The sequence below is a fragment of the Strix uralensis genome, chromosome Z (assembly GCF_047716275.1).
Source record: "Strix uralensis isolate ZFMK-TIS-50842 chromosome Z, bStrUra1, whole genome shotgun sequence".
NCBI classification, from domain to species: Eukaryota; Metazoa; Chordata; class Aves; order Strigiformes; family Strigidae; genus Strix; species Strix uralensis.
Genome location: NC_134012.1, coordinates 48,711,160 through 48,729,606, shown reverse-complemented (window position 1 = coordinate 48,729,606; position 18,447 = coordinate 48,711,160). Strand labels below are relative to the sequence as shown.

Sequence of the window (18,447 nt, the reverse complement as noted above, 5' to 3'; positions counted from 1 at the left end):
AACCTTTAGGTTTGAATATAAACCAGCAAGGTCTTATCCAAAACCCTTTTTTCCCCTAATAAACCCCTTGATAACATCTGAGGGCAGGAGGCGGATGCAATGCCAAACCTGAGGGATAACCCTGTAGCAGCCTGGAAGATTGCTGTCATTCACAAGGGTCAGCATCTGCTGATAAGGGAATTTTAGAAAGCACCGTCCAAACATCACGACAGGGTTGAGTACTCACAGCGGAGGAACCACGCATCTAGGCAAAGAGATGACCAAAAGGGAATTAGAGATACCGAGAGAATGTAGAGTTCGTTTACTCCCCAAGTAGCATGAAATAGAGCATAACACATGTGTCAAATAGACACTTAATACCCCTACAGCGATAAATCACCTTTAACTTCTTCTGACTCAACCACCTCCTGTAAAGGTGGGGCAAAACCCTGGGACTCAGCCTCGCAGAGGCTGCCAAGTGCCCAGGCAGCGCACAGTGCCCTGTCCCAGAGCTGCCTGATCAGCTCTGCCCGCTCTTTGCCCCAGGAGGCTTGCAAGGACCCTCCCAACAGTCCCAGCAAGGCGTGAGCTCTGGGGGAGCCTTCCCACTGAGGACCAGTGCTCACCAAGGCTCAAAGAACACAAGACTCCAGTGTCTCAGTGAAAATGACTCCCTCCTCTCCCACACCGCTGTTGCCCTGCCTGAGAACTCAGCCCTTTGCCCCAGCGATGGAGGGCACAAGCCACCCCCTGCCTTAGGCAGTGGGGGATCACCCTCTCCCAGTTCCTGCACCCCCACGGCTCCATGCATTGTCTGTCCCCATTTGCACTTGTTTTACAAAACTGCAGCCCAGGCACTGACTGGATGACTCTGCCTGGGAAAGGGAACAGCACAGTGAACTCATCCCTCTTGTAATCAAACCAACACCCACTGCAGCACAACAGGATTGAATCTGGCTGCAGCAAGATCTTCTGGCTTAAGTCTGAGAACATTAGTGCTCAAAAGAACCAGAGGGAAGCAGAGAAACCTGAGCTCACCTTTCACATCAAGGACTATTTTTCCCTTCATACAATCGTGCTTTGAGCCTTCCCTCACCAGTCCTGCCATAAGCCCCTTTCCCATTCGCATGCACCTTCGTTAACTGACCCAGACACCAGCTCTCAGCAGGCTGCTCATTGCGGCCCAAATGAATGCTGTATTTTGGTTGCAACCCAGCACAAGTCCACCACTTGCGGGAAGGAGGAAAGATGGCCCTTTGGAAACTTATTACACCTCAAGCACCAAAAAACAGGCCAATAATGAATATAATTACTGTTCCCCTTAGTAAAAGGCTCAGGGCCATGCCTGTCCGTGGAGTACAGGTGCTGCTTTCAGAACACTGCCAATCTCACATCTAGCTGGGCAGAACTAGCTCATTAAGCAACACTTGTCATTTGGAGATGGAGCCAGCAAACCGCGTGCAAGGCAGCGTGGTGCTGGATGCACGAGGAGAGACGACGAGCTGCAAGGAAAGCGCTGATACCCGGCTGTGAGGAGCAGCGCCGACACCGCCTTGCCAACACCGCACACGTCCACCACCAGTGCCAGCTCGTAGCTCTTCACAGTGTTGGAACACAGGGTGACCTGGTGGGAGAGAAGAGCATCAAACACTTCATCACTCCCAAAAGCCATCGTCCATGTGTGCTGTCCTCCGGTTCTTGTTCCACGAGCAGGAGAGGGAGGATTTTGCCCTAACTCTTCTGCTGGTCCATGTACAGAGCACAGTTGCTGGGAGCAACAAAAGTCTTCTGACAAATCTGCTTTGTTAAATACACCTTGCCCTTACCAGGGCATATGTAAGCACGATTACATTAATGCTCTACTCACCACTGTATTAAAATTAAGGGACGAATTTTTAATCTCAACTACAACAGCATAAATCCAGAGTCAATCTGTTAACTTCAACAGATTCAGCTTTACATTGGGAAGCTGAGGGCAAAATGCAGCCCAGCAGGTGCTGTGCAGTTCATGGCTGCCAGACCTTTTTCAGTCCCCACTGGAGATCACCGTAGTGAATACAACTCATTCTGCTCTTCAGGAGAGGATATATAAGACCAGGAAGAAAAGCAAACTGCTTTATATAATGACATCTCTCTTTTTAACAGCCACCACCTGTCCTCATCCTTCCTCTGCCCACTTTAAATCAGTGGGGCTCTTAGTGTGGGGATGCTAGGATCCGAGCCAAGACTAAGACCTTAGACAACACCTTTTTTTCTCTGTTTCATCCTAAAATGAGGTAGGTGGGAGATGATTACCCAGAGACAGCTACAGATGTTCCCACCAAGCTCCTGTAACCCTCCTCACCTGATAGTCAAGGTCACAGGCTCAGGGGATCCATTCACACTGAACCTGAATTCTTCTGTGAACTCCCCCAGGATGGCGGAACTGAAGGAGATCCGGATGACTTGCAGCCCATCCGGCAAAATGATGCCCTCCTGGGGGAGGAAGGTGAAGCAGGAGCCCAGAGCTATAGCTGGAGGGACCAAGTTGAAGACAGTGTCAATGGCTCCTTTGTTAAACAGGACCACCTGCAGCAGCAAGAAAGCAAAATGGAAATACATAAGGAATCTTCCTTTCTTACAGAAGGCTGATTTGTCTTCTGATTAAGCAATTAACGACTGTAAAAAGCAGAAGATGCTGTGTGCTGCTGCTTGGCAGAAGCCAAAGAAAATGCAACAGGACAAGTTCTGCCTTTGGGTTTTTCATACAAAGCAGTGACAGCTTCATAGAAACAGTCACTCGGGGTTTATTCCACTGACGCAGAGCAGCCCACTTCGACTTGCAGTGCAGAGGAGCTGCTCAGCATCACCAAGTCGATTCAGACCTGTCCCTAAGAACAAGGAAGGGCAGTTGCAGCATTACTAGTGATTCATCACACAACTGATTCTGCTCCCGATGAGTCCGATCCTGCCAAGGGCAGAACATGTTGCAGCCAACAAGTTTACTGCACATAGAAGACACCTCAGGGCAGCACTATAACCAACTTCAGAAGCACTCCCCAACTCTGCTACGGTATGTAATTTAGTTTTCTTATTTTTCCTTTAATGGGATACTTTCTTAGTCTTTGCTCAAACAGACGTGTCAGGAAAGGATGAGCGTGCGGTGCACAGCAGCTCTATCTATTCCAAAGAATTTCTCTTTCTTAAATATTCACAGCCACCATCTAAGACTTTACCGTTATCAGAATAAACTGCAAATTTAGAACTAAGCCGTATTTTGTTGAACACTTGAGAGATCTACTGCCTCGATCAAGTGACACAATCCCGTAGCACTTGTTGAGAGTCAGCTCTTCTCATGTTGGGTGAGAAATGCCCACAGCTGCTGCGAGTACCAGCACGCTGTCAGTCACCAACAAACCCACCCGAAGCAAAGCGGTAAAGGTTCTGATTGCTGCAGGGTGAAATCCTGCCATTTCCATGGACTTAACTATCTGCTTTGGATTTCTTTTCCCTAACTTTTGTCCTTGTAAAACCTGGTAGAAAAATTGAGACAGAAGCAGAGAGATGTCCCTTATTTTTTAATTTTGCAGCTGCTGTTAAAAATATTCACGTATTCAAGCTCTGCAAGGGTAACCTGAAAACTACTCTCTCCTCCCTTGTCTTTTACACCTCAGTTACAAATTGCACTTAGGGATCCAACGCTGAGCTGAGGTTTACCTCCAGTCTAGCTGCTTAGCACAGCACTAACAGTATCATCTACTTAGTCACATTTTCTCAAGTCATGAAAATAATAAAACGATAATCAATAAATTATCACCATTAAAAATACATAGAGAGCACAATATTTTGGTAAGAAAACACCTTAATGTGTCCTTCCCTGCCACAGTCAAGCTTTTAAAAGTATTGCCTCAGATCTACCTCTTTCAGTTGCCCTATCTTATTTTTTTTGCAGAAGACTTGACACCATTGGCAGGGGGAGGCAAATATGTAGAAAATTCCTTTGCTTCATTTCCAGAAATGCTTTGCTCTTCATAGAGATGCAGCAAATCTGAAGAGTGGCGAGAGACTGGTCAGCAAGGGAAAGCACTCCCAGTTCTGTTGCAAGACACAGCTCTGAGCCAGGAGGCTGGACAGCTTTCCTCCAACTCTCAGGAACCAGCAGCACGCACTTAACCGAAAACTGGCTGCACTGGACTGGAGTTCAAACACAGTAAATTTGTTCCAGCTGCTTTTTAACAGCCCGGGTACAAAGGTGCATTGCATCCAGGGCTGAAACAAAAGCCTCTGAATATTTACCTTTTTGTCCCAGTGTTGCTTTCATGTGTCAAGGGGGTATTTTTTCACATGAAGCCTCCCAGCTGATCTCCAGGGAAGGTTGCCAAAAAGCAGGGATTAAGGCTTCACAAACAACATATGCACCTTTCAGATCCCATCAGAAGTATCCAGATTCTGGGAAAGCCCCCGGATTTGACTAGTATGTCAAATACTCCCTGCTCACAATGACCTGAGTTGCCAGAAATCCCACAGGTCCACCAGGCTCACTGCTGCCCTGGGAGCCATCAGGATCCCCCCCAGCCCCTCAGAATCACCTCATAGCTGTGCTCTAATCCAACAAAAACCTTCCCGATGTCCAGCTGCTCAAAGCTGAAGTGGAGCTGAGGCCCTGTGCCTTCCCCTTTGATGCGCAGGGGCAGCCTGGTCTCAGGGCCTAGGGAGAGATTTCCACTTCAGTACAGTAATTCCCTCTGTTATCCTGGACTGTCCAGGCTGCCTCAGTGCTACTCCCTGACTCGGGGCTGGATGGGACCAGCTCTAGGTGCTCCAGGAGGAGATACAGGACTCTTCCCTTCCCTCAAGAGATATGCCTTGGGGCTGGCTTCTAATTTCTAACCAACCCCTTGGGCTGGTTTCTCATTGAGCCATCAGTTTGCACCCTGAAAAAGCAATGCTGAGTTTAAAACACAATCTCTGAATTTCTTCCCATGTGCTTAGATGAGCTCTGAAATCCATTCAGTGAAGGCACAAAGCTCACAACACAGAAGATAAAAATACGCCATCTATACTGATGCAATCGGAGACAAGAGCACAGGAGCCGAGAAGTACGAGCCCAGGCAAGGCGAAGCTCCCTGCTAACGGCGGTATGCACGTCTGAGACTGCCTCCAGCAGGCAGAGCGTCTCAGCCACTGCCCGTGCCTGACACACAGCTCCGTGCCCGGGGCTCCAGGGCTCACCTCCTGCAGTGGCACCTAAATAAGACAGGGCTTTGTGATCTCCAGAGAGAAGCACTCACCTATGCCCACCATGATACCAAGAGCTCAGCTTTGTAAAGACACCTTACCTGAAGCACGCTGAACAGTTATGGAAAACCTCACTGCTGAGGTCAGAGAAGCCATAAACATACTGCTAATACACACACCCCTTGCTGCAAAGGAACTGAGACTGCAAGGCTTATAGCTAAACTCTAAGATGCTCATTTTCTTCCATAAGCCTGCTAAGATGACAGTGTGGGATCTTTGTCTGAAGGATGCTCTGAACCACTGGAGCAGCCTCAAGTGCCTGAATCCTGGCCACTGTAGCTCTTTGGCCTCTACAGGCACCTGGCAGCAGAGCAAATGCTGGCAAACCCACGGCATGAAAACCTATCCCTTCACTGCCTTGGTTGTTCTGGGATCAGTGATCCAGGCTTGTAGCGACACATCCTGAGGGCTGGCCTTGGACAGGAGACCACCTGGAAACCGCAGGGACAGTGGGCACGTACCAGCACCCTGCTGACCACTGACCCTTCCTACCAACTACACGAGAACCGAGTCGGCTGCAAGACTACTTGTGCCTCCACTGTGGGCAACAGAAGCAGGAGAAAGGAGCCGTACCTGAGATGTCGCAGTAGACCGTTTGTTGATAGACTCTGGCTTCTCGGGGTCTAAAGATCACATTAATTTCAGCTGAGGAATTTGGCCAGATATCTCCCTCCTGAAACAGAAGGAGACAGCAAACCATTTGTCTTCAAATGTCACATTTCTTGTTTTCAGCCACAGCCCTGTAGCCTTTATTTAGAGCATCAATGAAGAGCAGGGAACAAGCAACACTTATCAACAAAATTTATGGGAGTTTGGAAGCAGCTGCAAAAAAACTTTCTAAGTCTCTTACCTTTACTGGCATCTGGTAGAGGTGTTTTGTTAAATTAGGGCTATAACGAAGCAACCAAACTGGCTCACACTCCAGTAGCACCTCAGGAGCCAGCGGTCTGCCTGGGCTACGTGTTCTCTATAGGATGGCAGTTGAGTCAGAGCATGGAGAACCACCATGGATGGTAACCAGGACAGATGTAAAACTACGCAGTGCTGTGAACATGGTATTGCAACACTTCTGGCTGAAACACTTCTGGCCTCAGACAGGCTGCAGCTGGCCGGTGCCATAAAATACAGATGGTGGATGTATGATGGTACAGCACAACCACTCCAGCTGTCGTATCCTGGTTTTGCTACAGCATAAGCAAGGTGATACGGGAGGGGATGGCACACCGTGACTCACAGCTGTCTCTCTGCAAGAGCCCAACCGTAAATACATGCAGATCCTATTTCTTCCTCAGCCCCTAAATAATGAGAATCTGCTAGATCTCCACCAGTCTGAGTAAGAAAAAGCTGATCTTGAAAAGCCGGGCACCACCAACTGCTGGCCAAATCACCTGCTTTGCTTTGCAGAGGGGGAAGGCAGTGGAAGGAAATCACTGCTCAAAGCAGTCAAAGAAACAAAAGACAGAGCTGGCAACAGAAGTACTAAAATGACACTCAAAGTGCATCCTGTCAGCTCAGGGCACTTAGGAGAAAGGCAGTGCCAAAGCCAACATCTGCCTCTTTCCATAAATAACTGAACCCACAGGGAGCTGTGGGATGGACCACGGCTCCCACTGGAGATGGTGTCTTCTGCCAAAAAACAAAGTGCTCTGCAGTAGCCTCTCATCTGGATGGGGAACAGCTTGGTTCCCCAGCTGAGGTGCAGATTTGCAGCAACAATCAACACTGTTACCTCCTGGCCCAACCTCTGGATCAACAACAGTAGCACCTTCGCAACCTGGACATCTTGAAGACCACCTTCATCAGCTCAGAGTTCACACGTGACACTGAAGAGTCACTACCAGGCAAGGACAGGACAGCGATGACTTGTCAAGGTCAGTGTAACAGTAACAAGTCCTCGTCCTCCCTCTCCTCTGGTTGCCATTTCCAAGGAGTCAGCTCCCACGGGTCTGCAATGTGACTTACAGCCGAGCTGTGGCGGGGAGGATGCAGCAAACAGCAAGGACTTTGTCCTTTGGCAGCCACCTGGGCCTCTATCACAGCTGCCTCTGCTGACATAACACGTGTAGATGCAAAAATAAACCAAATTTGAGATGTGCTCAGAAAGTCAGAGCTGTGTATCAGCTTGTTTCCCATAGGCTTGGACAACTGCTCAAAATGTTCTCGGTCACACGGTAATTCCAAAATCATGCCTCCTCTTTTTTGTTATTATTTTCATCAGCAAGTTAACCCTATACAGACTGAAGTGACCTGCTACAGCTTCTACAGATTGCAGCACCTGAAAATACTGGCAGCTAATGGTCCACTGACACAACAAAGCTTCTGCACAAACCCTGCAAAGCCATCCCACCCAGAAAGCGTTTCCAAGATTACTCTCCCTCCACCAGCTTCTTAACCTCTGGAAGCAATTATTTCCTCCTGTCACCTGTTACAAGGATTTCATTATTTCTGTGGGGAGCTCCCACACATCACGGGTGAGAGGTGGGAAGAAGAGAGCAGCCACTTTTGGCCAGAAGGTCTGAGGCAGCAAGGTCCCATCTCTGGGGGGCCTCTCCAGCAGATTTACATGGCAGTGCAAGAAGGGTGTCTGCCCAAGCTAAAAGTTACAGGGCTGTCACTGGAGAGAAGGTTATGGAAGCCAGCAGCAGTGGATTTTTAGATTCTACATTTGATAAAGAGGAGAAAATACTTACTACCATTTGATGTAAAGACACCCATATGCCAGGGGGAAAGACAGGCATGAGCAAAACTGAATGTGAACCTGATTGTTCCATAAATAATGGAATTAATGGAAATCAAAAGGTTGATAATGCTGGACAATACAGAAGGGGAGAGACTCATGCAGTAGCCCACTTATATTCAGTCCTAGAGAAAACTGCGTAACATTAACACAGACATTCAGGAAAGGTTTCCACTCGAGAGTTGAGGCCACGCTACCCTTTATGTCCGTATGTCACTACATGGAGTACCAGGACTCGGCGCTGTGGGCAGCCGGACTTCTGGACCTCACCTTAACGCACTTCAGGAGCTCAAGAGCAGGCTAAGCTAGTTGTGGAGACACAGTCCGACTGAAAAGCAGCAGGAGCCCTGGGACACACTCCAAAACCAGCTCTGACACACCGCAGCGTGCTCTTAATGCTCAGCTGATCAGCTCCCACTCTCTACAATATTCCCACCACTCTGACACAACCTCTTGGTCACATCATGCTGCTGTCAGCTATAGTGGTGTGAAACTGCAGCTGTGCCAACATTGGTGGCTCTCAGCCTTATATGTGATATAGGAGTAACTGAGAAGAGAAGATGATCCCCTTCCTTGAAAAAAAAAAAATAGTTTCACCTATTTTAAAAGGAAGAAGAGGTTGAGATTATCCTAGGATTTACTCCAAGATGAAAAGGGATTTTGCATTGCTCGGACAGTGGCCGTTCTTCATCTCAGACCATGCAAATACTCAGAACCAGAGCTCTGGCTGATTGAAGGATATGGCGTTTTGCTTGCATAAACAGAAAAAGCAAAAAAATTTCTGTACCTATGTGCAATGAAACTCAAAAAGTCTGTTTAAACCTGCCAGCCTTGTGTCCAGGCTCACAGATGACACTGGAAGGGAGATTCAGCCATGGTATCCATCCAGGTTATATGAAGAGATTGATATGTCTGTGATCAAACTTGGGTTGAATTTGGCCTCCTTCAGAGGACCATTTCATTTCTCAGGTCAATATGTGAACTGAGAGTGCTCTGATATCCTTTGTTAATCCCCATACGCTACGTGTAAGCTGTGTCCTTACTCATAATTATCGATAGCTCTCAGCAGTGTAAGGACACTTATGAAGTGCCCTTAATTTATAGCCCTTGCAGCAGAGCTCAGCTTTAGGCAGCCTCTCGCTCTGTCAGGAGCCCACAGAAATGCTTTTTGCAACAAGCTCTCACAGCCTCACTAGAAACCTGGTGTTTTCTCTCGGCACATCAAGCCAGCTGATGCAGGGACCTGCCAAGTGACCTCAGCCAGGGAGGAGAAGGAAGGGAGCTATCGCTTACCAGAGGCTCAAGGGTGAACACATCGTCAGAGAAAAGCATGGAGTCTCCTTGCGCCTTTGCCCGCTGGTCCTGGAAGGGGCAGGAGAGAAAGGAACGGCGTTCTTGGAGAGCGGGCTCCACCTTGCACTCCCTCAGACAATGATCCATCTCGTCCTCTTTCTGCCTCTGCAGCCTGCAGCCACGGGGAGAGACAAACCAAGCAGATAATTTAATGAGCAACATATTTGCAGAGACTCGTGTGAGCGCAGGGGCAGCAAAGCGCTCGGGGAGGAACAGCAGCAGCTCAGCAAGGGGCTGACCCCAAGCCGTGGGGTCCCACACGGATCAGATTATCACTTGCTGTTCGCGGGCACGGCACATAGTTTTACTCCATGCTTACAAGCTCAGCGGAGGTTTCTGAAAGCCAGCAGCCCTCGAGAGCCTCCTGGCTCAAAGTCTCTGCCACAACGGATGGAGAATCCACCAACAACCCCAACTGGCTTTTCCTACCACAGAGCTGCTTGGGGGAGGCAGATCAAGATGAAGGAGCACCCACTGCAGGGCTTCACTGGCAAGGGGAGACGCAGCTGGGTTTCAGCTGCAGGCTACTGGCATCACTCTTTTCTTCCCCTTTGGACCTGCAGGGATAAGCAAGCTAAATGTGCTCTCTGTGCCCTATACCGCCTTCCACCAGAGGATCCCAGAGCACTGTAAAAGCAAACCAATGAATTCAGGCATTGCATCACTTTGGTGAAACCAATGGCTTTACATGCATGGAAATAGAGGCCCTGAGAGGGGAAGGGCGTTGCCTAGCATCACCCACTAAAGAAGTCTGGACCAGCATCTCTGAATCCAAACCCTTACATGTAGCCTTGAACCACCTTATCTTTTTCCTCTTTTTGGCCACCTCTGTAGGGCTTTGACGCAGTTAATCTCTCCCTTACTTGGTAGCTGTAGCAGAAATTATTCTAGTGTTTAAAGATCACAACCAAGAGATAAGGGAGCACAGCTACAGAGCAGTTGCTTCCTAGCTGGCATATCACTGTCCCCTCTGCACGCTCCAGTCCCTGGCCATGAAGAACCAGCAGGTGACAACTCTGGGGGGATGAGTGGAAGGCTCCACGTATAGCAGATCGAGGCAACGTAGTATAAACAGGATAGCAATCATCACTCAGCTAAATTCAAATACAGTTCAAAAGGAAATACGGTCATGGACGTTACTAGCTGTACACAGACAGAGCCTCGGGCAAAGGCTGGCACCAGCGCCAAAACCACTTGCTTTGGCTCGCTCCCCCTGGAGTGCAGTGGGAAATGTTTCTCCATGGCTGACCTACAGCGCTGCATGTGAGGAGGGCTTACAGCCACCGAGGAGCAACCCTCAACTCAACCTCCATCAACGACAATAATTCCACCATTACATCCCAGAAAGTCCTGCAGGAGGGAGACAGAGCAAACCCCTGGATAGACCTTCTAATGATCCAGGTCTTTTGGGGTCACAGCCCAGAGCAGGGTCCTGCACTGCCTCCTCTCATGGAAAAAGCCCTCTCTGCTCTGAGATCTCAAAAGCTTCTCTGACAGCAGGACAGTGGCCTTGGAGCTATGACCATCCCTGAGATTGCAAGTAGGAGGAAAAAACCATCCTGATCAGACTCTAGGACATAATCTGGCACGAGATCAAATGTAATTGGAAAAGAATCAGGTTGAAGTGAACTGTGGGGAAACCTGGTTGCCTCTGAGGGGAAAGAGGATCACTCAGGGTCCAATCTGAGACAGGCAGGCAAGAAGAGAGCGGTAAAGGAATGGTCCAGGCAAGTGCCCAGAGAAGGTAATGAGATTTTCTTTTAACACACTGAGCTTGCATGGAAGTCACACACTGTGTAATTAAAAATAGAGAACAGAGGAAAACTAGTTTTGGCCTTCAAGGCATTTTTGACCTAATTATGTTGATCTTTATTGGCTCAGAAGCCCTTAAAAAGTGCTCCAGTTTAAGGCAGTTTCCTGATCAGCTATGATCTAACTCCTATACACCTACATTCATGCAAGTCTGAAAAGTCCCACAAGGATTCCCTTAATCACCCAAACTTTTAAGTGTCGTTTCCAGTTCATCCCCCCGCGCTATAAGTGTTTCTCTGCTGCCTGAAAGGGGAATTTCAAAGCTTCACCACAGACACCCTTTGAAGAACCTGCCCCATCTCTCAGCACCATGAAGACACAGGCTGCTGCACCCCAAATGCGCTCTGTCCTACCTGTGCTGCCCTACCTTCCCTGCAGAACCCTTCACCTCCGAATTCTCCCCAGTCTCTGAGGAAGGGTAGAAATACCTCGTTGGGCTGGAAACCGGGACAGTGCAAGGCAATTCAACATCCTACAGCAGGATGGCCTCAACATGCTGGGCCAACGAAGCACTTTACCTGCACATTACTGGAGAAGGAGCCTGCCACCTTATCAAAGCTGGAGTGGAAGAAGCTGCAGTGAATATCATCAGTTATGCTCCCTGCAGCTATGTTAAGTGCTGCTACTCAGTGCAGTCCCAGGTAACGAGTGCTGACACTTTCCTCAGCCTCATGGACCCTCCATAGCCAGGGGCCTCTGGACCTCAGTGGTTTGGTGCTCCCACAAAGCAAATTTGCTCTCTGAGGAAATCCAGTCATTGCAATCAGCCTTTCCTCCCCAAAACACCATCCTCAGCTGGAGTATGGATGGAGCTGGAATGGGAGGCACTGAGCTCCATTACCCTAAAGCCCAGGGACACGTAACCTGATGCCGTAGATGGTTTACTTGTCCTAAACCATTCAATGCACCAACACCCCTTGAGGCCATACGTTAGTTTTACCCTTGGGCAGTGTATCTTACTGAAATGAATCTTTCAAACAAACCTCAGCTTCTGATAATCTTCCTCTGCCTGAGTAACAAAAGCCTTCCACTGGAAGTGGACTATGATTTCACTCCGATTGTGGATGACCACAGATCTGTGGTTTGACAGCGTGAGGTAAGTCTTCTCAACTGTCAGGGAGCTCCTGGCCAGCCCGATGTTGACATCTACAGCTGCTCCATAAAGGCTTGTGTGAATATCTTCACCCAGAAAAAAGCATAGGGGAGTCTTTGCTCATCTCACTTGCTGGTCGAAGTACGAGGAACAAAGCAAGCCACCAGTAACAGAAGAAATTGTTACAGCTTTTACCTGTATTAGCAGTTCCACAGATCAGCACATTTATCACATCCTGACAGATGCCCGTCTACAGAATGAGGATGTCCTGGGCATCACCGTCAGCACCTTATTTCTGGGTGTGTTTGTAGAGATTTATCCCCAAGGTCACAGTATTTACAGTGAGATTTTTCAGATGTGCTCAGGAGGCCTTTGGGTTGCCATCCCACTCAAGTCACAGGGAATTCTGCATCCAAGTCATTCGGGTGACTCTGAGGAGTCCCACCTCAGTCAGGGCTTGCCCAGTGTTGTGTCTCTCCTGATCCCTTGTTGCTGACAAGCAAAGATGCCTGGGGGCACGCGGGCAGGAAATGGAGGTTCGGAGGAACAACTGACAGCCCAAGGCAGGATGGGACACAGAAGAGAGCTTCACTGTGTTGCAGAAGCAGTGCCCTCACTTGCTGTGGGTTTTGAAGACATGTCAAAACGAGACTGGTGGGGCACGGCCCACCCCAACCTGCCCATTACAGTCCTGCAAGCCCATTTCCTCAGCTGGGACCCTGTTGCTTATGCCTGAGTCTGCAAGTCTACGCTGCGTCTTCCCAAGCCATTCAATGACCAGAGCGAGGGCATCTTTGCTTTCCACCTCAGACCCAGCTGAAGAGGAGAGTGTCCTGGGCTGTGCACATCAACTGACTAACGACTGGAGCCTTGCTGGAGTACCTGCCAGCACGTCACCCTCCCGAACAGACTCCCACCAAAGGCTCCCTCATTTCCAGAGCTTTCAAACCTTCCTTCTTCCCAGCCAAGTAACTCCTGGGAGTCAAATGAGCTCAAACTTCAGTACCAAGCCCACTCTTCCTCTTGCAGGCAAGTGTTCCCCAAACTTGCAAACAGCAAACATCAGACATGCTCTCTAGAAACGGCATTTCGGTGGAGTGGTGCTTAAAGCCTCAGAGCCAGCCCCACTGGACAAGTGCCATAGCCTGGAGAGCATCCCTCTGCAAAGGCAGAGCCTCCTCCTCACTGCACAGGTCACAGCAAGGCAGCCAGAGAACGGACCTGCCTTTAAACAGCTACCGTGCAACAACACAGGGAGAGAGCTGGATGTGCGCTGGGTGGACTCCTGAAATCCTAAGCCAGACACAACACGGCAGAATCACATTGATTCCAGGGAAAAAAAAAAAAAAAAAAAAAGGAGCCCCCTCTTTTGGGGGGGCACTGGGGAATGAAGCAAGACTCACCCTTAAAACAGTAGATCTCTAGAGTCATTCACTCATCTCCACACACAGAGAATTCAGTCTTCATGCCTGTATAGCCTCAATTTCTCTGCTCTTAAGGGACTCTGGAGTGGTAGGGATTTGTGGCCAGAGATGAGTTACGTTGCGAGGACAGCAGCAATGTTTACAATGACTGGGCAATCTGCTTTCTATAATGGACAACTTGGCATACAAAAATAACTGATGTTCAGAAGGGTTACAGAGGTGGGTATGCTTTATAAGCATTGCCTCTCCCTCCACTGAATCCTTGGCATATATTGGCAAACAAAGGAGCCAGGAGCCAAGAAATGGGAGACATGCACAGTGCTTCGAGCTCAGGTTTATGGAAACACGAGCCAGCACTCTACAACGATCAAGATGACAAACTACTGCAAAATAAACACCACGAAAACTATCATCGTCTCACTGTCTAAACTCATGGCCACATGCGTCTTGAAATACTGGGTATAGTTCTGATCTCAAAAAACAAGCTGAATCATTTGAAGCTAAATAGAGAAGGGCAGAAGGAACAATTAAAAGTATGAAGCAGCTTTTATAAGAAGATTGAATAGGACTCCTCATCCTAGAAATCATATGGGAGATAGATGGGAGAGACTTGTAAAAGCATGAATGGCCTGGGAAACATGAATAAGGAAAAACTGGTCACTATTTGTCATAAAACAGGAACCTGAGGGCCTGAAATAATGTTATTAGTCAGAAATTACACAAAAGTGGTAACACTTTTCCAGGGAGTATTCCTTCCTTTGGAACACACTGCCACAGGAGGCTGTAGAGGCTAACAGCTGTAAATCCAGAGAGCAACTGGACAAATTCTTTGAAGATAAAGCCATCAGAAGCTATTAAGCAGTGATGAGAATAAAGCCTCCAGCACAGAAAAATGCTAACTCTAGAGCCCACGAGGGAGAAAGCATATGCACTGCCTGTTTCTACACAATTTGCTAAACATCCCCTATTGCTGCTCTCCCGGGGAGGAGCTGGGGACTCAGCCACCCTTGCGGTCCTGGCTGCAGGCACCGAGGACTCTTCTGAAGGCTGGACGGTTTGCTGGAGCACCTTCTACCACAGAGAGCATTCGGCATCGTTCTGAATACATAAACCCACAAATCTCTGGGTCCAGGAGAGCGTGCACAGCTGCCAGCGAGTCAGGAGGAGCCACGGATCTGTCTGCCAGGCCAATGAGCTGACACAGAGAGCGGACCTGCCAGGGTCGGCTACGGGCGGCTGCAGGCTTCATGTCTTGGGTCTCAAATTAGATGTGACATTTCATTTAAGACTCTTGGCTCTTTAATATATAAGTTTTTTAAAAAAACCCTCTGTACTGTAACAGCGACATAGCACTAGGTATTTCACTTGACAGGGTAATGTCCATGGCGTGTGGTTTGGGATGCTTGGCTGCCATGAAAGCGCATTTACTGAATCTAGATGTATCTGCCCTATCGTTATTTACACAACATGATCTTATTACAGGCTGTCAACTCTCTCATTCTTACATGCTTTTGATACACTTCCTACAGGTGGCAGGACACAGCTTTTTCTCTGCAACCTGAACAAAGCAATGCCTGAACTTGAAATTAAAAGCTAGACTTTTTATAGAGCAGTAGAGCAGATGCTTTGGGTTGTGCACTCCTGAGCGATGCTCTTTGACACAGCAGAAACACCACTGTGTTTTATCCCAGCATCCATCTGCGTGACTACGGACACAGGTATCTGAGCACACCATGATAACTTTTCACTATCTTGAAGTGAGAAATATAGCATTGGGTCATCCTCTGTGGGGCTCCTGTTGTGCAGGGAAACAGACAAAGAGAGAATTTACAGAACAGCTAAAACATCTTTCTGAATTCTTCTAATACTGCATGATCATCCTGGTGCAAGGGGGAATAATTTTCAGAGCAGTACAAACTGTTCTTAAACAGAAAGACAGATTTTGTTTAGCCTGAAAGTATAGATCAATGAATGGATGAGCAAACCCTTGAACAAGATTTCAAAACAAATTTCAGGTTTTATGAAGAACGCTTTCCTAGTATTCAACAGCTGGTACTTTCCTTCATTGATTACTGCTCTAAACATTAGGAAGCTGGTAGCCAGATTGATTAGACTGAACAGAAACAAAACAGCACCCTGATGCATTTTGTCTTCACCAAGACATATTCTTCCTCTATCCCTGTGTCTCCCTCTCTGCTGAATTTGGATTTTAAATCTTTTTAGGAGTGAATGACAGTCAAATTTGGAATATTTAGGTAGCATGGAAAGCAAGTGTAATTTCATTTGCCCAGTTTGTCAGAAGACAGTGCCTTGCTCTCATCTCTTCTATGAATGCAGCTGGAGAGAGACAAGTCCTGCTGCTTTTTCACTGAAAATACAAGCAAGCAATGAAAGCAGAGCTCTTCACTCAAAAGGATGTTACTGTACCCCCATATCGACCTATGATAAGTAATTCTTTTGCTCCTGCTACTATCATACCCAGCTGCCTCCACTGCCAGCATATCCTTGTTTTTCAAACAGCATGCAGAGGTCTCTGTTACCACTTCACCGCCAAAGAAGCGAGTCACTTCACCAGGCTAAGCGACCTCTGGAAAGCTGGAGAAGTCACCTACAGCCTGATCCAGCCCCCCCACCATGTGGTTTTTGCTGCGTCTCCCACAGAGCTACCACTAGATCAGAGTCAGGAGCACTGCTCTGAGTTGTTTCGCTGTTGGGAAGCTAATGGCTTCACCTACAAGATGCGCTGAGTCTCCGCCGGCCTGAGAAAGGCCGTCTGTCCGTCCCCACGCTTGTATTTCCAGCCCTAGAGCAAAATGCAGAGCAGCGACAGTCATTTGTAAGTGCTTCTCCGAGGTGGTGTTCAGGAGCTGCCTTCAGACATCATTAAACCATCACGTTATTTACTCCAGACCTCGTTTATAAACCTCACCACTAAATAACTGCTGCTGCTAACACAGGTGTTTCTAAAGAACCATTCCCAGGCTACAACAAAGCTCAGAGCATCCTCGTTATTACTGTGGCCACAGTTATTGCTGTAACAGTCAGAGTCCCCAGTGTGGCCCCGGCCTCGGCAAAACACCCACTGAGCCCACGCAGCACAGTGCAAGAAGAGGGTCTCTACCCCAGAGGCCCTGCAAGGAGCCGTAAGACAACAGATGGGGATGAAAAGGGAGGCAGAAAGCAGTGACCAGCCAGCAGTGCTCTACAGGACAGGCTGCAGGCTCTTCAGACAGCTCTCCTGCACGTTAAGTTATCTCCTCTGCAGTCAGGCTCTTGCTGTGCCTCCTTCTGTGACCGAGCACCCACAGCATTCCCCATCACCCCCTCTGCACTGTGCTTAGGAAGAACTGTTTGCCTCCTTCCAGGATGAAATACTCTGGCACAGGAATATCTGGGAGCCAGCACGGAGGCTTCGTCCTGCCCAGCATGAAGGAGCTTCGCAGAATGTATTGAAAAGGACGATGAAACCGTCGGATGATGAAAGACCACTGCCGCATACCCAGGATGCCACGGGCTATTTTTAACCATTATTGCTACTACAGTAACGATACGCTGGGGTACCTGACTGGCTGAAACATTGCTTTTGGCCATGGGGAAAAGAGTGCAGGAACTTTCATTCTGATTGCCTGGCAAAGACATGCCCAATAGACCACGTAATAAATCAGTCACCCTTCAAGCTGCTCTTCTGCTTCTCAGCAGATGCTGATCGATCCACAAGGAAAGGAGGCTAATGAATGGTCAGTTCTGCCCTGAAACACATCCACCGGTAATGACACTTCAGAACATGTCAGTGATTTCCACTGATGATAGAGTAGACAAGCTGAGGTCAAGGATGACCTGCAAAGAGATGAAAACCACATTCTTCCAGAAATCTTTCATGTGCTAAAAATGGGGTATGCAGCGTCACACAGAAGTCTGTTTCTGTGCATGCCTGAGGATGAACAAAACAGCCAGAAGGAGATTTTTAACTTCCAAGTGACCCTCCTAGTACATATATCCCAGTCTGTGCTCACACAGTCAACTCCATGGGTTGCTGGAGCAGGCTTTTTGTTCGGAGAGGTGTTATGGAGTTGTGGAGCTACAAAGCTGTGCAAAGAAACCTCAAGCAAATGAAGCACAAATTTAACTCCCCTTCATCTACCCTCAAAGTGACAGATCATCTCTCTTGAAACACAAGGCCCTGGAGAGGGGCCATACTCTGCAAGGAGCAGAACGACCTTATCAAAAACAGTATAAGAAAAATTCATTATTACAAGCAGTTCTAGAAGAGGGGAACAAAGACAGGAAACAGTTGTTACCTGTTAGCTGTTTTGACAGAAACGAACACTTTGGAGACCAACTAGACTCACCCATCAATCTAAGTGATTTGAACTATAAAAGCATATAACCAATCAGTTGTATAAAGTATTAGTTACCAATCCTCGGTCTGTTGCAGTGCTGCTACTATTAAGATGCAAAGACAACATATAATTGCACAAACTCCTATTTGCACTTCTTTTGCCTACAATATACGACTTCCTCCACTCACTTTGAAGCAGATGTACAAGAACATACAAGTTTGACAGAAACCATCCACACTGCTGGGAATTCTCACAAGCGAAGGAAAAAAAGCACAACGTGCACTCACCACCTATGACAGGCAGAAAGAAAAATCCCTTTGCAAAGGTTTTAAATGCCTGATAGACCAAGGAAAATCTAGAGAAGCCTCTTGTACAGCATTCTGGCTTACACTTTAGGATAACACGGGAAACAAGATGTTCTTTAAAAACTGT

General features: G+C 48.0%; 1 pseudogene; it reads right to left on the bottom strand.

Moving 5' to 3' along the window:
* Positions 1-18,447, bottom strand: part of LOC141938256 (hydrocephalus-inducing protein homolog) — a 141,128-nt pseudogene that overhangs the window by 46,751 nt on the left and 75,930 nt on the right.